Source organism: Mus caroli, chromosome 4 (assembly GCF_900094665.2).
Source record: "Mus caroli chromosome 4, CAROLI_EIJ_v1.1, whole genome shotgun sequence".
NCBI classification, from domain to species: Eukaryota; Metazoa; Chordata; class Mammalia; order Rodentia; family Muridae; genus Mus; species Mus caroli.
The window spans coordinates 95,749,701-95,761,534 of NC_034573.1; the positions used below are offsets into that span (position 1 = coordinate 95,749,701).

General features: G+C 44.7%; 1 long non-coding RNA gene across 1 annotated transcript in view; it reads right to left on the reverse strand.

Annotated features, from left to right (window-relative positions):
• Nucleotides 1-3,653: 3,653 nt before the first annotated feature.
• LOC110292716 overlaps nt 3,654-11,834 on the reverse strand; it is a 12,397-nt gene continuing 4,216 nt past the window's right edge. Inside the window, exons 2-3 of the long non-coding RNA XR_002377739.2 lie at nt 4,557-4,739; nt 3,654-3,796 (exon numbers count right to left, since the gene is read on the reverse strand). This is a non-coding gene — a long non-coding RNA (uncharacterized LOC110292716). The remainder of the gene's footprint in view (nt 3,797-4,556; nt 4,740-11,834) is intronic.

The following is an 11,834-nucleotide window of genomic DNA, read 5'->3' on the forward strand; positions in this document are numbered from 1 at the left end:
GGCTGCCTCTCTCAGTGCCCACAAGCCTGCTCCCAAGGCGGCATCTAGAAACCACGTGCAATCAGGAGGGTGCCTCTGTAGCAGTAACCTCCCGTGCAAAGACCTTCCCTGGGAAGTGGCAGTTGGAAATGTGTTTCCACAATAAACCGCTGTTGCTTGCCCTAAAGCCCATTCTGGGGAGCAGACACAGACCGCCTAAGGAGAGCGCTGCGGGGAGACCAGTGATGGTTATAGGCAATGCTGTGGTGGTTTAGGAGGGAGTGGCAATTGGGTGCTGAGGCTCCTTTCCTGAGCAGAGCCCGCACTGTGGCCAGGTCCAGTCAAGCCACTCTTGTCAGCGCTCGTATCCTTAGTTAGGTGGCGAAATGCTGAGGGGCTCTCCTATTCGGGGGAATGCGGTAGTGATGTATAAGGTATGAAAGATGTGGCCTGCAGAGAGCCGGCACTATCTCTACTGCTGCTGCTGCTGCCACCGCTGCCTTTGCTGCCGCCACTACTGCCGCCACTAGAGCTGCCGGGAGTGAGCCTCCCTTCTTCCAGATACCCAGCTCCGTTGCATCTCCCGCTCCCTGGCCCCGCACGGACCTCCCCGCCCCAGGGAACAAAAGCAGAGTCCGGTCGCCCTGTTCTGCAGCCAGAGGATGATGAGTCGAGAGGGCTGAGCAGAGTGTGGTCTTCAGCGGCTGGAAGGTAGGAGAGGGTGTTGCGCCTGGCGGCCGCGGCGTGGGAAACTAGGGTGGGCGCGCCAGGGCAAGGGTGGCTTCAGGCGTCCAGCCGTCGGGTAGGCGCCTTATGGACCCTGCAGGGTGGTGGTCTGCAGCTCCGCGGCCGCAATGCCCACTGCGGGCCGAGAGGCGCGTTCCCGCAGCCACGAGGGAGCCCCTGCATGGGGACTGGAGGCGGAGGAAAGAAAAGTCTGAAGCCCAAAGCCAAGCGGTGGTGGCTGCAGAAGGGCTGTCCGCAGCTCTTGGACTTGGTGGCGCGTTTCGCCGCGCTGAACGGCCAGGCGGCGGCCGCAGTGTGCGCAAAGTTTTGGGTAGCGCGCAAAGGCGCAGGCAAGGGCCGCGCACAGAGGGGCAAGTTGTGGCCAGAGAGCTAGGGCGACCCTCAGGACAACCAGCGGGGTTTGCCTAAGAAGGGGACAGGTGGATTCTGCTCCCCTCCAGCATAGAGGAGACTGGGTTGGAGCGGCGTCGTTTTAACCCTTTCGTCCCCGGGGAAAACAACTTCATCCGTGTTGGAGCCTGCTGGACCCTGGCAGCTTTGAGGCTCCTGGTTTGATCCTCCTGTGGCCGTGCGCAATTCTCTGCTTCTGCCGCGTTTTCATTTCTAGCCTCTACTAGGTTTAGCTGGCCTGGGGTCTTTCCCTAGGTCTGTATCCCTTGGACCATTGCGTACATGTTTCTCTATCTCCTCGCTAGATTGACTCTTGGATGCTGCTTTGAAAAATGAAATGATTAATCAATTAGGTTAGTGGCCAATTAGGCATAACCTTGTAGGAAAATAATTATGTCGGGCTCTCAGCTTCCACCGGTGATGAGGTGGGAATCGAGCCCAGGTACGGGGGCTGTTCCCAAATGATTGTACTGGGGCGGCAGAGGGGGGTGCGTTCTGGAATTTAAGATTAAGAGGATGGTGACCACCCACCGAGGTGGTGGGGGTCAACGGAGGAGTGTGTGTGTGTGTGTGTGTGTGTGTTTGGTGTGGTGTGTGTGTGTGTGTGCGCGCTTGCTTGCTTGCTTGCTTGCTTGCTTCAGTTTTTGCTGAGAAAATTAACCCTTGACAGACTAGTCTGGGTAGACTTTTCAGGCAACATGGTGTATCCAACGGCTTGAAGGAAAGGTGTGTCCCCTTGCGTGCCTGACCCCCTAAAACACACACACACACACACACACACACACACACACACACACACACACCCTTCCAAGCGGCTCCCTCTGCGAATCGCATCACCTCGTAGTGGCTTTGCCGAGCTTCGGGAGGCTGAGTTTAGGGGACTGCCTCTTAGTTTCATGTAGAAAGAATCGCATCATTGCAGACAGAGCTTTCTGTACACTGCTTAGCAGAACACATATCTCCCCCGGTTGTGCTAAATAAAGCCGTTATTAAATGGGAGCAAAAGGGAGACAATCTGTTTCCAGGACTGGGAAGTTCTGCTGCATAGTGAGGCTTTTCCCCCCTTTCTTTTTTGGAACCACTGGTGGGGTTTGGCACTGCAGTATTACAATACAGCCATATTAAAAAGGTCTTCAGAGCTTAGAGCCCTCCACCGCCGCAGGCTCCTCTTCTATACACTTCCATGATCAACAGCTCCTTTGCAGGGTGCATGCAGTGGATTCCAAAGGCAACGTGCTTTTTAACCCCTTTATGTGTCAAGCTTAAGCTGCTTCTGTCTGTTTAGGCACCTGCTTATAAGGTAGTAGAATCCTATTCAGAAGGCTAAAAACCTGGAGGTGCTTCATCAGACAGACAAGATTTTGCAACAGGTCCTATGTTTGAGGTTTCGAGTAATGGATCCCTTTGGCGTTCAATGTCAGGGCTCCGTTCTCTAGCGTGATGTGATGAGGGCTGGACCCAGTGGTCTCGCAGCGCCTGCAGTGCTGACAGTAGCTGGTTCTGAATTTTATGGCTGCTCCCCTCCACCCCCGCACCCCCATTGCTGTGCTGGATGGGAGGAGTAGCTAGCCAGTACACTGTGACAGCAGGGCTACCTCCTTCTGAGTGCAGAGAGAGAGGGTTGGCTGGGGCTGGCTGGGGCTGGCTGGGGCTGGCTGAGGCTGGCTGAGGCTGGCTGGGGCTGGCTGGGGCTGGCTGGGGCTGGCTGGGGCTGACAGGGGCGACTTAGCAAATAGGAATTGGTCAGCTAGAAGAGTGCCTAGTGATACTGGTATCCAGGGGCAGCTGCTGGCCATAGTGGCTACCCTTCAGTACTTGCAGTTTGTCGAGATTTTTTTCCCCCTAGAAGTTGGACTCAGCCAGTTGCTTTGCAGTCATGATATTTGTTGTAGATTCTGGTGCTAGCCAAGACCTTGCTCTTTTTTCTAAAATTGACTTTATTTTTCTTTAATAGTAGGAAGAGATATGGGATGAGAAAGAGGAGAGAGGGAAAGAAAGATGCAAAGGGGTGGGGGTGGCATGGCATTGGTGAGAAGAGACAGAGAAAGCTCAAGATTTCAGATATGCCAGAGAGTGGGAAAGCGGAAAGAGATGGGGAGAGAAGTTGGGAGAAGGGGATTCGGGGACAGGAACAGAAAACAGTAACATTAGCACCAAGAGAATAGTGCTTGTATGAAGCAAGTCTTGTCCTGTCTTCTGACTTGAAAGAAAAAAGTGAGAGAATCTCAAGCTGCACAGGAGTTGTTCCAGCGAATCTTGTTGCTGCGAGCGCACCCTTGACAGGGTGGGACAGTTACTAAATAAGTGTGGCTCCATCTCTCATCCTTGCCTGGAGTTTTCTGTTGGTGTAATGGGGGCCAGACCTGATGTGTTTGCAAGGCAGTGTTGCCATGCCTCATAGAAGGCTTGATTTTGACTGAGTCAATCCAGGCTGAGCATGTAATGATAGGAAGGAGGTGTTTGCTTGGGGATGTTCATCCATGGAACGGACTACTTGTTTCACTTTTTAAGTGTATTATTTATTTAGCCTTGGGGAAATAAAGGGGGACAGCGAGGTGATGGGAAGTGAGTCAGGGTTCTCTCCTCTTCAGCCTCCGACTCCACATGCAGGTATCATTTGAGCTTCCCAGCTCATCTTCTGCCCTCTGGAACAGGCCCATCTGCAGCTGGTATGATCTTTCTAAAAGATGCCTTTGATCACATTTCTTCCCAGATCAAAACCATAAAGGGCACCCTACCGCCTAGAGCATATTATTTAAATTCCTGACCACAGACATCAAGGCCTTTCACTGTCTGGCCTCCTCCCTCCTTCTCTCCCAGGGTTCCATGCATGTATTTCATATACACGCACATGCTTGCACTCAGTGCTGCACATACCCATGTGTACAGAATCACACATGAACATGCACACAGTAATGCTTATATAAACACACATCCTGACATATACATGGCCACACATACTGTCATACGCATATGCACATATTGCATTAATCCCACATATGTACCCCAAGCTATACTTTAGGCACTACATGCACTCCTGTATAGATGCAGAATCTTGCTCACAAATATACACACAGTATATTTTCACACATGCACACATATATATGTGTGGTTACAAATATGTAAGCACATGTACACATAAAAGCAGAGTCACAAACCTTCACATATGTACACAAAGTCTACTTATTCCCATATCCCACTATGAGATGTCCACAGCACCATACCCCCATTCACTCCCTCTGGATATGCCAACACAGAGACCTGTATGCATCCAGAACTTGTATTGTACTCCTCACATATTTACACATGTCCCACTTGTATCTATGTGTTTCTGTGTACAGATTCATTTCCTATTGGCATCTCACATGTATCTTGACCTTTGCTACTTTCCCCATTTCAAAACCACCTCATTGTTCTTCAGTCTAGTGAGCTGAACTCACCCCTCGAGAGCCATCTTATAAGATGCATTACTCAAAGACCTCTTTCTTGTGTGGAGTTCCTGTTCCCTCGGTCCTTGTTACATACAGTTTTTGAAGTGGGCGTCAGGAGTTCCCAGGGTCTATATCTTCCAATAGATTGTATGTTCCTTCACGGAAAGGGACAGTTCATTTTCCTCCTTCATCCTAGGGCATACCATAACAGTTAGTACAGACATATGGTTGCAGTTTAATGACCACTTCATTTAGGATGTTCTAATGTCATAAGGGTTCTAATGACAGCGCCCTTGACATTATCCCATTATTGATTTCTACTCTCCACTTTATTTTTGGAAAGAGTATTTCTCTGTAGCCTTCTTGCTGTTCTAGAACTCACTATATGGATGTAAGCTGGCTTTAAACTCACAGCATTCTCCCTACTTCTGCCTGAGTGCTGGGTTTATGAGGGTGAGCAATGTGTCACTTGAATATATATAATATATATGAATTCATATTAAATTCATTATATAATTCATTATATATTAATAAATTCATGTATAATGAATTTATTATGAATTCATACATATTATGAATACATATATTCAAGGGACACATTCCCACTTAAGATACATGTAACAATCTCTCCCTTGCCTGTTTACCCTCTATGCTGAAAAGATACTACTAAACATTTGTGCTGCTGCTTGGACTTTCTGCCGTATTTTCCTAACTAGGACATATCTGGGAATCATGGAGTATAGGCATGCATGTGCTCCTTAGGGCAAAGGACACACATGTGGGCAGTGCGTAGCAACTGTGGAAGGCATGAGCCCTGCAAACCACTGGGAGCACTTTAAACAATGAGACAATAATGTGAATTGTGATTATTTTACAAGTTCTGTTAGATAGTTTCATTAAGTGCATTAAATTCCCTATGTGACAGGCTCATAATCCTCACTCTTACAGAAGAGAAACGATGGGCTTCACAAGGCTCTACCAATTGGCCAAGTCAGAAAGGGAAAGGATAGTACATTCTGAGTTGAAACTCAGATCTTCATTTTATTGTCTATATCCTTTCTAATTTTCTCTCTAGATATCTGAGGGCACTATACATAAGCATTATAATTTAGTTTCATGCACTCACTATCTGCTCAGAGCACACATGTTTATGGTGTCCCTTAGCCCACGTCTTCAGGTACATTTCCAGTAAACTTTTGTGGTGGTTTGGATGACAATGACTCCATAGGCTCATATATTGAAGACTTGGTCTCTAATTGGTAGAACTATTTGGGAAGGATTGATAGGTGTGCCTAGGTGGAAGAGGTGTATCACTAGGCATGGGCTTTGAGGTTTCAAAAGCCCATGCCATTCCTTGTTAGCTTTCTCTGCAAGATGCTTATTGATGATGATATAAGCTCTCAGCTACTGCTTCAGTACCATGCCTACCTGTCTGCTGCCATTCTTGTTGTCATGGACTTGCCCTCTGAAACTATAACGGCCAGCAAACTCTTTCTTCTACAAGTAGCCCTGGCCATTGTATCTCTTCACAGCAATAGAAAAGTAACTAAAACAGGGGTCAATTTCCCTTTTTCTTTCTTTCTTTTTTTTTTTTTTTTTTTTTTTTTTTTTTTTTTTTGAGACAGGGTTTTTTTGTATAGCCCTGGCTGTCCTGGAACTCACATTGTAGACCAGGCTGGCCTCGAACTCAGAAATCCGCCTGCCTCTGCCTCCCAAGTGCTGGGATTAAAGGCATGCTCCACCACGCCCGGCTCGTCAATTACTTTTTACAGAAAAATAATATATGTATAACAAATAAGTATGCATTAGTCAAGTCCCTAGCGACAAGAGGATGCAGAGCCCAGGTATTTGAGCCCATGAGTCCTTGCATGCAATAGCTGATCCCAGAGAGGAGGAGTAGGGTAGTTTCTGCTTTCACTTGATCATAGTGACTCCGATGAATATGAAGTTTCCTCCTGGAAAGGGATGGACTTACTGGCACTTATGTCTGGAGACTGAAGCACTAGAAGAGTCAACATTTTCTGGGACAATCTTATTAAGTTGTCCTGTGTTCTCTAGTTTAATTCAACTGCATTTTGAGGTCTTTGAATAAGGACCATGTGGCTTGAGACATTGGTGAATAGCTGTAGATGTGACTTCAGGTCATAAGGGACCATTGTAATTTAAGAATTGGGATACTTTGTCAGAGAGACCATGGGTGCTAGAGGCCCCCAGAGCTTGGATTTGATAGCATCATCTGTCTTATGAGTAGAGTACCGCACTGTAGCTCCACTGACTGACACCTTGCTGTAAGTCAGACTTGGTTGAATGTGCATCTTACTGCTCTCATTCTATCCTCATATTAATCCTGTGAATAGTGTTAAGGTCTTCACTTTATCCTTAGTTAAACAGCGCCAGCCTGGCAATGATGAAGTGTTTTCTGAGATTATAATGAATAGAAAAGTAGCTAAGAATCAGAGACATCGAGCACCTTGTCCTAGATCATACATATAGCTGGTGCATGGAAGAGCCTGCATCTGGACTCAAGCCCCTCTGGTCCCGGAGTCTGTGATCTTCCCACTCTGCTGAACTGCTTCTGGATTGCTCATCCTTACTCCATGGCACATGGAGCCTTCTGCCCAAGTCCTCCATTTAAGAGGAGACATTTATTCTCTGCAAGGTTCTGCTCTCTAGGCTGCAGATGTGCCACCTGGTTCATCTCACATTTCTGTATGGGAGGAACATGAGATGCCAACCAGTGGAGCTGGGCTTTCAACACAAGTAGCTTGTGCTCCTCACTGCTCAGTTGTATATGATTCTAGGAGTTATGCAAGATCCTACAGTTTCCTAGTACTTCACCTTCATTATCACCATTGTTAACTACCACCTTCATCATTATCATTACCACCAGCACCACCAGTACACCGCCACTGCAGCAGCAGCAGCAGCAGCAGCAGCAGCAGCAGCAGCAGCAGCAGCAGCAGCAGCAGGAGAGTTATTGTTGGTGGTTTCACAACATCTGTCTCTACTGAGTGTGTTTTATCTTTTGCTTATGAGTATTTTTCATACTATCCTATCATTTCAAAGCAATCTCATATTTTCCTATTAAGTAACTGAAGTTCCAGAAGGCTGTGAGCCTCGTGTCTACTGATACTAGGATTGGAATTGGGACTCTTTAGGTTTGGTGTTATCATCTGTTTTCAGTTCTTTTCCCTAGGCTTTTTCCAGGGGTCCTTCTTGCTGCCCTTAGCATGCATGCCCAGCGAAGCATGAAAGCATGGGCTTGTCCTTGTATTTTTTCTATTATCTCAGTGCTCAGTGGGACCACTGTCTGAAAAGACGTGTTTTACTGACCTGAGTTTTTCCTACTGTCTTTCCCTTCTATTGAGCTGTCAGGTATATGAAGAGCTGCCTGATGTTTTGTTTATCTCTTTCAATTCCTTAGAAATGTAATAATAGCATCGCCTGCCGTGTATTCTAATAGAGAGAAGGGAATAGGTAAATTGGGTCCCTTGTGATTTGAAGCCTGGGTTAAATCGAAAGACACCTTGTGACAGAGGGAAGAGCATTTCTCAGGTTGGCATAGCTACTGAGGACCATGGTGTGTCACTTTCTGGTTTTGAGACAGGAAGTGGTATCATTAGTGATACACAGAATCCTTTCATATTGGCAATAGTGCCAGAATACTTATCAAGTATTGAGATTCCTCCAATAGCCACACTGTGACAACAGGTGGCCTGGTGACATCAGACAACCTTTTAATTCACCTGGCAAAGCACATGTGATTTCTATCTCAGAAGGGGCGGGGGGGAGGCAGAATTAAACAAGTGCAAATACCAAATATAGAATTCATTTGTATTCATAGGCTTTTAATAAATAAAAGCATTTTTTTCCTGAAATGAGCTCTGAGCCACAGATCTTAAGACTTCTTGTTTAGTTAACATGCAAAATGCAGCAGCTTCTTGTTTCAAAATGACCTTTTTTTTCCTTGCTTTTATTTTTTATTTTTTTTTCTTCTTGAGCTTAGATCTTTTGGTGACATTTTCTCCAAGCAAATATTTACAGGCAAGTTGGAAACTGACAGGAAGGGGGGTTTAAAATGAAAATGTTACCAAACTGAAGTTTACATTGGAGTGTAACACATGGTGTCACCATGGACAGAGTCCTAAGCACTCAAAATATTTGTCCATTTGTGGAGCTGGCTAAAAGCCTCGCTCTTTTCATTTGTCAGTGTTAAGGAAAGATCATCTTGTAAGTGCGTAGTGGTGACCATCTCTGTTTCCCAGCTTTTGGATCTATCACACACATGAACTTAACTCTTCACTTGCATCTTTGAACTGGTTGCTGATTCTAAGCTGGCATGCCTTGGGTGAGCCCTGATTTCTTTCTCCCCTGAAAGTATACTTTTACTTACACAGTTTTTCCTGCCCACATCCCATCCTTTCCCTCATACCCTGTCTCTTACATCTGAGGTTAGCTACCTTGGCCTGCAGGACCAATGTGGATCACCACTGATGTGGGCAGTTTTGTTTCTTTATCATTTTATAACATATAAGTGATATTAATCAGTTGTAAAATGGGGTATAGAAAAATAAGATCCTAGAAAAATTCACTTGAATTCCAGAATTTGTATTAGCCATCGTACCATCCTTTTGTGACTCTTATGTATTTATATTAACATATATGTGCATGTACACTTAAACAACATTTGTTGGTATAATTAAGTTTATAATTTTATCTCAGACATCTACTTTCTCATAGATTTCTGATTGTTTACAAAGTAACTTAGTGACCTAAATGTTTTCTTCTGTTATCATTTATACATATGTGTATTTAAACACACACACACACAGAGCGAGAGAGCGAGTGAGAAAGAGAGAGGGGGAAGAGAGAGAGGGAGAGAGGGAGATGGAGATGGAGAGAAAGAGAGAGAGACCCTCGAGTCACTAAATATAGATACACTGTTGTTGTTAATGACTATATAATTTTTAATAGAAGGAATATGCCACATATATTTCAACCATTTTTGTACTGACAGGAACTTCATTTGGTTGACATTTTTTTACAATCAATGTTGAAATTGCAGCCTTGTGCATTGACTGTTTCTACTGATGCTCCAACTTGTATGAGCATATCCCCAAAGGTAATTTCTCTCAGTGGAACGGTAGGCCTCTTTTAAAGCATAGTAGATGGCACCATGCTACTTTCTAAGGAACGCATGAATTTGCATTTCCCAGCATGCGTGCAAAGTGACCATTCTCTTACTTGCTGGCAGCATGTGTGATGAACCTTGAAGGTAAGAGGTGTTGCATTGCTACCCTGATTTGTGTTCTCTAGGTGTGTGATGGGCAGGGACATCTTTTCACTTTCATTATGAGATTGGCTTCACTAATTCATCATCTTTGCCCAATGTCCCTTCAGGTGGTTTGTCTAATTTCATTAGAGCACCTTTTATTTTGTGGATGGTGATTTTTCTTTTCATTTATCAATATCACATATGTCTTTCTCCCACATAGAGGTGTGATCCAAGTTGTAATGATCTCTGTGTTTGTGTCTCAACTAGAGGGGAAGTTTCCTGACAGCAGAAATGTCTACATCCACATTCAGGGTACACATTTCATCTCTATGTCAGTATCTCTGGGCAAGGCCTGAAAACGTAGAGATAGAAAACCCGAGACTATAAATACTGACCACACACAGGCTACCCAAATATGTATTTATCTAACAGTGATCTGTGTGGCATGATTTATGTACACGGTGTCACATGGACTGAGATATTTCAAACAAGCAAAGTTTCAAGATGACTAATGTTCTGAAAATACTTATAAATGAATTACTTCCATGCCTTCCAAAATAGAATGATTCAGAAATATCGTTGTGAACATCCGTTATTACGCTGAGCTATACACTTGATATGCTTATGGGCTATTTAGAGGCACAAGATTGTTGTCCCCAGACATGTGACCACATGAATTTTAAACATCCCATTTTGATGTGTAGACTGAAACTTCAGTGATTTGTATTTCTGCACCTTCCCTTCCACTATCAGATTAGACTGTTATGTCTTGGTGTTGTGAGCTGATCTAGTTTTCTGTTTAGTTAGTGTTCTTGCATTTCTATCCATCTTTGCCATGGCTGTGATTAATATGAACAGGAATTATACCAGTTAGAAATATTGATAGATCATGAGTTCATAGCCACCAGGTTTTGTCTGAGTGCCATTTACCAGAGTGAAAATCATTGCTTTCCACTGGAAACACCACCCTTGCTGGACTGTTGTTATTTCTTTCTTTGCAACTATATTCTGTTAAAGTGAGACTCCTCAATATGGGGACATGCCCTCTCCACAAATTAGCATATCTGTCAAATTGCTTGTAACCAAAGAGCTAAACAAAGTGTTTTACAGGTGTCTTTATAGTGAAACAAATGTATTTCTCAGTTTTGTACAAGTATGTGCACAAAAAAAGTCCACAGGGAGTCTGTGAGCCAGAAGTCATAGCTTTCAGCCCCTTAAATAGATGTTTCCTCATCCCTAGGATGCCATACAACCTTCACAATCCATGGTGTGACATCATTATGCCTTCCTTCTGGTGGGGAGGGAGGAAAGGGAGCAGGAGAGGAACTCCCGTTTATTTTAAGTACATGGCGAGGAGTTGTACCTACAATTTAGACTCATATCCTAATTCCTAACATAAGGATTATTGTTTTTATTTTGAGTGGATTTGTGCCAAACTTGAGGTTCCATTTTTGGAAGATGGGAAGAATGGATATTGGTAGACACATCAAGCAATCCCTCTGACTCTTGTCATTCTGGTGTCCTCTCAGCTTGCTCGTAAGCTTGCCAGCACTTGTGTGCAAAGCAGACGTCGCCCACTTCCTTCCCACCCACCCCCTGCTATGTGGAGTATGAACGAGCTCTGCAGCAAGAACAGCTTGATTCCCAGTCTTTCCCTCCTTGTTCTAAAAATGTTTCCTCCTTGTTCCCCATATTGAGGAGTCAGTGTCACTTTAACAGAATATAGTTGCAGAGAAAGCAATGTTAACAGTAGAGCAAAAGTTATGTTTCTAATGGAGAAAGTAATGATCCTCACACCAGGGAATGGCACTCAGGTGGAACCTGGTGGCTATGAACTCATGATCTATCAATATTTCAGATGGATATAACGCCTGATTATATTAATCCACATCCGTGGCAAAGATGGATAAAATGCAAGAACACTGAACATAAAACTAGATCAGCTCACAACACCAAGGCTAGGGGAACAGTCTTAGCTGATTCTTTCTTCCTTTCTTTCTTTCTTTCTTTCT